Here is an 11,337-nt window from a genome sequence, read left to right as displayed (position 1 = left end):
GTATCTGAGGACTACAGATTCCACAGTTTTCAAAAACCTCTTTAGTTTATGACGGTTTTCATAGGTCACAATTCTGGGCACAATGTGGTTCATAAGATCAAAATCAAGGTGTCAGCAAGTCCGGGTTCCTTTCACTAGGCTTTAGGGAGGACTATGCTTCCAAGCCCATTTCAGGTTTTGGCAGAATTAGGGCTGAGGTACTTGTTTCCCACCTTAACTCCTAGAGGCCTCTCTCTTAGATCCATACATATGGCACACTTACATCTCAGGACCTTTAATGGTGTGTTGAACCTTTCTCATTCTTGTAATTATCTGCCTCTTTTGTTGCCTCTCTTCAGATTCCTGCACTGCATCTTTCTGACTCCTGCCACAAAAAGTTCTCTGTTTTTAAGATCTCATGTTATTAGATTGGACCCACCTAGACAATCCATAATCTATCTAGTTAAGATTCTTCAATATATAATCCTATATAATAAAACCCTAATATGCAAATTGACCCAATAGCAGAACGACCAGTCACTATGACGTGCACTGACCACCAGGGGGCAGACGCTTAACGCAGGAGCTTCCCCCAGCCTACAGGCCCCACCAGCGACAGCAGCAGGGGGCAGGGCCAGCAAGCGGGCGGCGCCAGACCAGCCAAGGCGGGTGTGAGCAGGGGCCCCAATCACCCCATCAGTCACCCCACAGATCGGCCCTGACCACCAACCAGGCCTTGGGACCCTACCCGTTAACAAATTTCATGCAATGGGCCTCTAGTGTTGATACAATCTTCCAAGTCCCGTTTACTATCTTAATATATAAAAACCCAGGGTCTGTAATGACCGAAGTCTCAACCAGAAGTCAGTCCTGCAGTCAGCGCTGGGTTGCCGTGGTGACCCAGTACTGACTGCTGCTGCTGCAGGCACAGCGACCCAGCACTGACTGCCGAGAGGGCTGCAGATCAGGCCCAGCGAGAGGCCTGGACAGAGAAGCAGGGTCTGATCTGTAGCCTCTATGGCAGCTGTTGATCAGCCCTTTCCTCTCTCTCTCTGGGCCTGGCCAGCAGCCATGCCTCTCTTTCCAGGCCTCCGTGGGGACTGCTGATCAGCCCCGCCTCTCTGGTCAGGCCCGGAAATAGGCCCAGAGATGCTGACTGGCATAGAAACCAATCAGAACCAAATCTGGGTGAAGTGTGAGGAGCCAATGGCTGCCTAGGAGGCAGAGCTTTTGACACTGACTGGCATAGAAACTGACCAATCAGAACCTAATCTGGGTGAACTGTGAAGGCAGAACCTAAGGTGGGAGCTGAGGAGGGATTTTAAGGGCAACAGCTGTTTGGTGTAAGGTGTAAGGAAGCGGTTCAATTTTTAATGACCAGTTTGGCAGCATAGTGCATATGGCTGGCTATCAGTCCAGCTATAGGGATTATGAATTTTTGTCTACCAACAGCATCTCCTCCTGCTAAAAAGGCTTTCTTCCCCTCCCCCCTCATTTAAGCAATCCTATCCTATATAATCTATACTACTAAAAGGGTAATATGCTAATTAGACCACATCGACCAGCCATCTTCCGGACGTCTGACTTCCTTCCGGACAAAGCCATGGTGTTGGGGGCCGAGGCAGAGAGGGCAGTTGGGGGAGAGATCAGGCTGGCAGGGGAGGGCAGTTGGGGGTGAGATCAGGCTGGCAGTGGAAAGCAATGGGGGGAGAGATCAGGTCTGCAGGGGAGGGCCATTGGGGGAAAGATCAGGCCGGCAGGGGAGGGCAGTTAGGGGCGATCAGGCAGGCAGAGGCAGTTAGAGGCGATCAGGCTGACAGGGGAGGGCAGTTAGGGGTGATCAGGCAGGCAGGGACAGTTGGGGGCGAGATCAGGCTGGCAGGGGAGAGCAGTTGGGGACAAAATCAGGCCGGCAGGGGAGGGTAGTTGGGGGCAAGATCAGGCCAGCAGGGGAGGGCACTTAGGGGCAATCAGGAAGGCAGGCAGAGAGGTTAGGCATGATCAGGCAGGCAGGCAGAGGGGTTAGGGGCAATCAGGCAGGCAGGCAGGTGAGCGGTTAGACGCCAGCGGTCCCAGATTGCAAGAGGGATGTCCGATTGGAGAGGGTGCAGGCTGGGCTGAGGGAAAACCCCCTGTGCACAAATTTCGTGCACTAGACCCCTAGTGAAATATAATCTTCCAATTCCCTTTTACTGTGAAACACTTTAAAAGGTTCCTTTGGTTAGGATGTGAATATCTTTGTGTTACCATACAGCCTACTACACATGGGCATGAGACTAAGGTTGCTGAAATATAACAGCTGCCAAATGTTAAAGATTTTGAATGCTTCCATCTAAAATTAAGTACCTAATTATAACTAAATTGACTAATAGCAAAAATCAAAAGCATTACATATTATAAGCTGTATATTTAAGTTATCATAAATGCTTAAAGATAAGCAATTAAAGTAAAATTAGATAAAATTTATAAATAGAAAATGCATTTTGAAGACATCTTACACTTGGGTAACTTTTAATAAAATGTATTAATTTAATAAAAATGTGTATTTTTCCTTCAAAATGTATATACATTATAAATAAAAGGGATAGATGCTATCATTGTGCTATACAAAATGTTATATTGCTTTTATTGCTTGTGTTAGATCAAGGATACTATAGCAATAAATTTTAGTCTTTTCAGTGAGTAAAAATAAGCTGCAAGTTTTTCTATTAGTCACAATTTTATCCATAGTAAAAAGCAAATGTGAATTAAGGGGAAGCATTCTGGTGCTTTATCTGGACTAAACTCCAATGAATCTTCAAGCTGCAGCCAAGTCATTGAGATGGTCTGATCATATTCATGATAAAAATCTTGGAAACTCTGTCATCCATAGTGGAAACAATTTGACTGCAATCAGCTTCTGAACAAAGGTACTGAAAATTGAATATATTTGATATTTTCTGTAGTATATTATTTCCATTTCTCCTTCTAAATTACACCCCCTCAAAGCAACTTTAAAGAATGTCCTTCAAGAATCAAGGAAAGAATGACATTATGATTTCAAAATTTACTTGAACACTTCTTTCTGCGAGTTCAGCTTTTACAATTTTTCATATTTATTTCTAGTTCCCTCTATCATCTTGGCAATTCAACAGTAGAAAATGTTTTATGTTTTTGAGGGGGGGCGCGGTTTGAGGGGAAGGGGTTGTAATGACTTGTGAATCTAAAAATAATCACATTAGGAATAGAGAGAAATTTGGTTAGCTCTCCTCTATTACTTGATGTACTGTTTGAGGGTTCATAAGAAGAGTTCCCCTTCTATCAAGTATGAAATACAGCATTTTATTATGCCTAGAATCTCCTGTTGGTTTTGTGAGCATTGATGTCATCTGCGTTAGGAGACCAAATGTGAATTAGAATAGGGTCTAGGTCACTAGATAACTCAAAAAAAAAAAAGAAATGAGGAGAGTAGCCATTCAAAGGAGAAAATTGAATAAAAGTATGCAAGGTATTTAATTCTAGCTTTTGAAACAATTTACCCAATTATCTCAGATATTAATAATATCTTCATATTAAAAAGGCTTATTTCTCAGTCATAGTATTTATAACAAGTCAGGAATCCAGACTCTCTTGATCTTGTGAGGCTGACAACTTAAATGTGTGACTCAGGACATTTTTTATCACATTCTATTAATGAGGACTAAATCACATAGACCCAAAGGAAGTCTAAAAACATAGTTTTCCCTTTTTTCCAGGAAGAAATATTGAAATACTTGGTCAATAGCCAACATATTTCTGCTACAGAAAATTGGAGACATTGAAATAAATGAGGTGACTAAACAATAAAAAAGAATAATACGTGATTCATAGGATATATAAGTGATAACATATGGAGTAGAGATAAAGAAGGGTATGAGAATCAGTGTAATAATCCTGGAAAGACATTTCACTTAAGGCATCTTTGTGGTTATATATAGAGCAAGAGCAGAATATGCCGGTTATTCTGGATTTGTTCCCCACATATTGATTATTTGATATTATTTATAGGAATTCTGTGCCCCAGAAGACTGATGTCTGTGGTATCCAGTTGGGTTAAACCTTTGTGTGCTAGTGGGAGGTGATGGGGGCATAAGAAATGAGGACTCCTTGCTTCAGGGCCATATCTCTGTTACTAACTCTAAGATTGTCATAACTATAGCTTCCTTGGAGTGGGTCTTCATCCATGGTTATAGCTCTCAATGACCAATGGTGGCACTTCTCTCCCCCTTTCCTTTAGTTCTGCATTTTCGGATATTGGCTTCCTGCTGCTATTAATATTGGAATATTTTACCATACCTTCGTTTGTTCTGTAACTCTACCTGGACCTATGTAAATAAACCCTGCATGAAAATTTCTTCATCAAAATTTTGGGCCAATCTTGTTTCCTGCTACATTCATATTTAATAATATTTGAAACTGTCATTTTTGTTCTGTGGGTTCCAAAAGACTTGCAGGAGATGTATATTAAATTTTAACATATTTCAAAGATGTAATTTGATAGGAACAAGCTATCTTTTTTTCTCAATGAATGTTCTTATGGTTACATGTCAATACAAATTATTCTTCCGTTATTATCACAAATATAGTTTTATGAAGGCAATAGAAAGTCCTCTATTTTTATAAAGGACTAAAAGAATATTACTCAGAGTTTTCTTACTGAAGAAAACTCTAGGCTTCTAATTTAAGTGTAACCAAGTATACTTTTCCTATATTCTCTATCAATAGTCCATTCATTTATTATGTCAGGTTTCTTTAGAGGCACAGAACCAAAACAATGGGACATACAGATACCATTTCTGTGTATATGTGTGTGTGTGTGTGTGTGTGTGTGTATGTCTATATATACATATATATATATATGTGTATATATATACATATATATTATATCCTATATAATAAAGAGATAATATGCAAATTGACCATCACGCCCTCACACAAGATGGCCACCCCCATGTGGGCACTAGATGGCCACCACAAGATGGCCGGCAGGGGAGGGAAGTTGTGGGCGACCAGGCCAGCAGGGGAGGACAGTTGGGGGTGACCGGGCCAACAGGGGAGGGCAGTTGGGGGGCGACTGGGCCGGCACGGTAGGGCAATTGGGGGGAGCAGGCCTGCAGGGGAGGGCAGTTGGGGGTGATTGGGCCGGCAGGGGAGCAGTTAGGCATCAATCAGGCTGGCAGGGAGTGGTTAGGGGTGATTAGGCTGGCAGGCAGAAATGGTTAGGGGCAATCAGGCAGGCAGGCAGGCAAGCAGTTGGGAGCCAGCAGTCCCGGATTGTGAGAGGGATGTATGACTGCTGGTTTAGGCCCGATCCCTGTGGACATCCCGGCAGTTGGACATGCCCTGAGGGGTCCCAGATTGGAGAGGGTGCAGGCTGGGCTGAGGGACACCCCCACCCCCGTGCACAAATTTCATGCACCAGGCCTCTAATATATATACTGTATATATATTTGTAGATAGATGATAGATGATAGATAGATAGATAGATAGATAGATAGATAGATAGATAGATACAGAGATTTTATGAAATTAGTTCACATGAATGTGGGTTGGAAGTTTGAAATCTTCAGAGCAGGCAGGCAGGGTGGACACCTAGGGAATGAGCTGATGTTGTAGTCCTGAGTCCTGTAATTTCATTTTCAATTACAGTTTACTTTCAATATTATTTGTATTGGGTTCAGGTGTACACAGCTTAGGGTTAGATAATCATATGCTTTACATAATGTTCCCTTCAATATTTCCAGTACCCAAATAGCAAATACATAATTATCACAATGTTATTGACTATATTCCCTATGCTTTACTTTACATCCTCATGACTATTTTGTAACTACCAATTTGTACTTCTTAATCCCTTCACCTCTTTTTCCCTGTCCCCCACGCCTCCTCCCCACTGTCTGTGAGTATGTTTTAATTTTGTTTGTTTATTTTGTTATTATTTTTTAATATAATTTCTCCAACTAAGGGCTTTTTTATTTTTTGGTTGATTTTAGAGCAAGAGGAAAGGAAACACACACACACACACACACACACACATACACACACACATGCACACACGAGAGAGAGAGAGAGAGAGAGAGAGAGAGAGAGAGAGAGATCAATTTGTTGTTGCACTTAGTTATGCATTCATTGGTTGATTCTTTTATGTGCCCTGACTGGGGATCAGACCCATAAGTTTGGCATATCAGGTAATGCTCTAACCAACTGAGCTACCCAGACATGGGTATTTTGTTCTTTAGATTGTGTCTCTCTGACTGACTTATTTCATTGAGTATAATGCCCTCTAGGTCCATCCATTGCTGTCACAAATAGTAAAATTTTATTCTTTTTTATGACTGATTAATATTCCATTATGTACATGTACCACAACTTTTTTATCTACAGGAGACCTCAGTCTTTTTCACTTGATGGCCTCCAAGTGATTAGATGAGGCCCATTCACATTATTTTTGTTGGTGGTGGTGTTGTAGTTAATCTTCACCCAAGGATATTTTTTATTGATTTTTTTTAGAGAGAATGGAAGGGGGGTGTGTGAGACAAAGAAAGAAACATCAATGTTAGAGAGACACATCCATTGGTTGCCTCCTGCACACATGCCAACCGGGGTTGGTTATCAAGCCTGAGACCAAGGTACGTGCCCTTACTGGAATCAAACCCTCCATTCTTCAGTCCAAGGTCCAATGCTCCATCCACTGAACCAAATGGGCTAGGTCCCATTCATATTATGGATGATAATTTGCTTTACTCAGTGTCTACTTATTTAAATCTCAATCTTATCTTAAAACATTTCTTCACATCAACATATTGACTGGTGTTTGACCAAATATCTGGGCACCATAATTTAACCAAGTTGACACATAAAATTAACCATCACTCTATCTGTTTGTCTATCATTTATATATCTGTCTGCTACCTATCTATATTAGAGTCCTATTATTGGTAACAAAGTAACACAAATTTAGTAGCTAAATACAACACACATTTATAATCTCAGATTTCTGAATATCAGGGTCTCACTAGGCAAAATTCAAGTTATTAACTGTGTTCAATACAAAATAAGTCTGTATTCTTTTTGAATATATAAAGAAGAATCAGTTTCTTTGCCTTTTTTAAATGTATTTATCTTTATTGTTGAATGGGGAAGAAAACATTAACCCCCTCCATCCTGCACTCATCCCTCTCAGGCCTTCACCACACTATTGTCTGTGTCAATATCTATCTGGGCTATGCATAGCTATATACTATATGTATAAAAGCATAATATGCAAACTGACTGTATGCTGGAGCGACTAGTTGGCTATGATGCGCACTGACCACCATGGGACAGACACTCAACACAGGAGCTGCCCCCAGCCCATAGGCCCCAATCGCCCAATGGGGAACTGGGAACCGGGGGTGGGTGGTGGTGGACACAGGCGTTTCTGGTCGCCCCAAACACAGAGGGCCACCAGCATTGTTTGGGTCTTGGCCCCATTACCCCAACTTTAAAGTCAGTGATATTGGGCAGAATCTTCCTTGCATAGCTATCTTTCTGATCCCGTTGTCCCATCTTTTTCTCTAATTCTGAGTCATTTTTTTCCCTCCTTATTCAACTTGTAAAGGTCCTTGTGAACATAACCTTGTGATAGGCCCTTGTGAAATGATCCTTGAATAACCTAGGATCGTTATTTAATTTCCCTATTTAAGGTCAGTTTACTAACAAGCTTAGTTATATTGGCAACCTCAATTATTCTGTCACATATCATATTCACAAATTCTGAGTATTGGCTTGTGGACAGTTTAGGGACCATTATTATGCCTTTCATTTTCTCTATTTCTACATAATCTTTAAACTTCATTAATTTTAAAATATTGGTATAAAGTTATTAAGTGTAAATTGCACAGAGTTGTCATGAGGTCTAGGAATATTTAATGATATTCCAAAAAAATTCAAAAAATAAAGCAGAAAAGATATGCTCTGTTTATTCTTCAATGAGGCAATAACACTGTCAATCAAAAAAAGAGGATTTTAAATATCCCTTCCAATAATTAAGCATGGAGCTTGCTTATCTGAGCAGCAGTAAAACATAAACACAGGCCCAGGATTACCCCACCTAGAGCATCTGCCATTACGCTCATCACAAAGCAGTAAGCCAGTGTTTTATAGTGCTCACTGGAGCGAACCAAAAGCTTCATAAGTAATAATGTACAAATATGAAATACTTAAAGATGTTCTCAGTGTAGGATGCTAGTTAATATTTGGAGTTCTGAAATATGAAATCCAGTGATGTGGGAAACAGAATAATTAGTATCCTTGTGAGATTAACAAATTTGGTTTTGAAGTAACCCAGGCCTGTACTAGAATATAAACCGTAATCCTTTCTAGTTACATAATTTTTTTTTCTTAACTTTCAGAGTCTTTTTGAGACTTTAAAATAAGATCAGTAAAAGCAAAAACCTGTACAAAAATTTTTCAAGTTATTGTCATTTGTAATGGCCTAAAATTGAAAAGAACCCATAGGTCCTCTGTGGGTAAAAAGTTAAACTCTGGCACGTTGATACAATGGGATGCTATGGAGCAATAAAGAAAGGGAAAAGCCCTGGCCAGTTTGGCTCAGTAGATAGAGTTTCAGACTGCAGACTGAAGAGTCCCAGGTTCGACTCCAGTCAAAGGCACATGCCTGGGTAGTGGGCTCGGTCCCCAGTAGGGGGCGTGCAGGAGGCAGCCAATCAATGATTCTCATTATTGTTGTTTCGATCTCTCCCTTCCTATCTGAAATCAATAAATATATATATTTTTAAAAGGGGGGCAAAACCAATGGACACAGATGGGGGCGGGCGTGGAGGCAACCGGGGAGAGGTCAATGGGAGGAAAAGGAGACTTATGTAATACGTTAAACAATAAGAATTTAAATTAAGAAAGAAAAAAAAAAAAGAAGGCCCTAAAACCCCTGAGTTAAAAAATGGCAAATTCAGGAGAAACCAAGATGGCGGCATAGGTAAACAACTAAACTGCTGCCTCACACAACAATTTCAAAACTACAACTAAAAGACAAAATAGACATCATCCAGAACCACAGGAAGGCTGGCTGAGTGGAAATTCTACAACTAGAAGGAAAGAGAAAAGCTCACTGAGACTTACAGGAGCTGCAGAAGGCAGAGGTATGGGGGCGCGCGTGCGGAGAGGGCTGGCAACTGAGTATGCAGCTGGCTTTCGCAATCGAGAAGGAGACAAAAGCTCCTGACTGCTCTGAACTTCAGTTCCGGGCGAGACTTTGGGGACCCAGACTCATACGGGGAGAAACTGGACTGTCTGGCAGCAGGCGAAACTCGAGGGAGGCTTTCTCTCAGAGGTACTTACAGCGATTACCGTGCGACACTGAGAACCAGGGGCCTCTTAGGGCAGGGCTGACGGGAAGCCATTGCTGATTGCTCCGCCCTGAGACTCCGCCCCATCCAAGCTGAGCGCAGAGGCTTTTGCATATGAATGGCCTGGTCCTTTGAATTTTATACTTACTAACAAACTGCAGCTGAGTTAGTGAGACCCAGAACATCCAAAAGAAGGCCCAAGGCTCCACAACAGCTTGCATTGCTTCACAGTTGGGCTTCATCTGGGCACCTCCAAAATCCAAACAAAGAAAAGGAATCTGCAGATCTCTCCATAGCTCCTGCTGGGTGGCCTCAGGCAGAGGCTAAATTAGCACCTCCTTGGAGATCCAAGAGCCAGTGTACCCAGGGGTCAGAGTGGGACCATCCAGATTACAACTCCTCAGATCCATAAGGGACACACTCAGGGGGCAGACTCAGTGAGCACCAAAGCCCCACTGAAGCAAGTCTTGTCTCATAAAAGTGTCTCTATCACAGAAGTTCTCCCAGCATAGACACAGCTGATCCTCACAGCCAATTGGCCTGGAGGCCAATTCCCCCCAGTGATACCAAAAACAATCAAGGCTTAACTACAACAAGACTGTGCACACAGCCCACAAAGGGGTGCACCAAGAGTGTCCACCTCAGGTAACTGGGGAGGCTGAGCCACTGGGCCCTATAGGACACCTAGCACACAAAGCCACTCTATCAACTCAGGGAAGCAGCCAAAATGCAGAGACAAAGAAACAGGTCACAAATGAAAGAAATGGAGGAAAGCAAACAACTGGATATATAGTTCAAAATCACGGTTATAAGGTTTTTCAAGAATTTTCTAGAAAAGGCCGATAAATTTAGCGAGACCCTCAAGGTTATGAAAAAGGACCAACTAGAAATTAAGCATACACTGACTGAAATAAAAGATAATATATAGAGATCCAACAGCAGACTAGAGGATCACAAGAATCAAGTCAAAGATTTGAAATACAAAGAAGCAAAAAATACCCCACCAGAAAAGCAAAAAGAATCCAAAAATATGAAGATAGTGTAAGGAGCCTCTGGGACAACTTCAAGCGTACCAACATCCGAATTATGGGGGTGCCAGAAGAAGAGAGAGAACAAGATATTGAAAACCTATTTGAAGAAATAATGACAGAAAACTTCCCCCACCTGGTGAAAGAAATAGACTTACAAGTCCAGGAAGCACAGAGAACCCCAAACAAAAGGAATCCAAAGAGGACCACACCAAGACACATCATAATTAAAATGCGAAGAGCAGCTCCCCAGACCCTGGCGCATGCAGATGGTGGGAGCCAGGCTCCAAGCAGCGGGTCCCCTGCAGATAGGGGGCCCTAGGTGCCTGGAGCGGCCACAGGTGTGGCGGCAGCAGCTGCTGGGGAAGCAGTCAGCGCCATGGCTCAGGCCACGCAGCCAAGAAAAAAGAAAGTGAATTGCAAGCCCAAGAACAAGGATGAACAGGAAATCCCTTTCCATCTCCAGGAGATTATGAGGAGCTGCCAGGAGATGAAAAACCCCGTCAGTAACAAGAAGAGGAAGAAAGAGGCCTAGGCAGCCTTCACAAGGCCGTTAGAGAAGGAGGCAAGGGGAGGGGATCCAGACATCACGGTCCCCAAGTTCAAGCAGAAGAAGTGGGAGTCTGACAGGGCCTACATCCAGCGCATGCAGCAGGAGGCCCAGCACGTGCTGTTCCTCAGCAAAAACCAGGCCGACCAGCAGCCCGAAGCACAGATGGCTCCCAAGAAGAAGTAAATGGATTAAATGCCCCAATCAAAAGACACAGGGTAACGGATTGGATAAGAAAACACTACCCATATATCTGCTGTCTACAAGAAACCCACCTCAGAATAAAAGATGCACAGAGACTGAGGGTGAAGGGATGGAAAAAGGTTTTTCAGGAGAAAGGAAATGAAAAAAAAAAGCTTGGGTAGCAATACTTATATCAGACAAATTAGATCTCAAACTGAAGGACATAACAAGA

The 11,337-nt window shown here is 42.4% G+C and overlaps 1 pseudogene across 1 annotated transcript; it reads left to right on the top strand.

Annotated features, from left to right (window-relative positions):
- Positions 1-10,641: 10,641 nt before the first annotated feature.
- Positions 10,642-11,108, top strand: LOC308244036 (coiled-coil domain-containing protein 137-like; annotated as a pseudogene). Its single transcript has one exon. The product of its transcript is annotated as a coiled-coil domain-containing protein 137-like (transcript).
- The last annotated feature ends 229 nt before the right edge of the window (positions 11,109-11,337 follow it).

Source organism: Plecotus auritus (assembly GCF_963455305.1).
Source record: "Plecotus auritus genome assembly, chromosome: 3".
NCBI lineage: Eukaryota > Metazoa > Chordata > Mammalia > Chiroptera > Vespertilionidae > Plecotus > Plecotus auritus.
The sequence above is the reverse complement of the archived record's forward strand: the minus strand, read 5'-3'. Positions and strand labels throughout refer to the sequence as shown.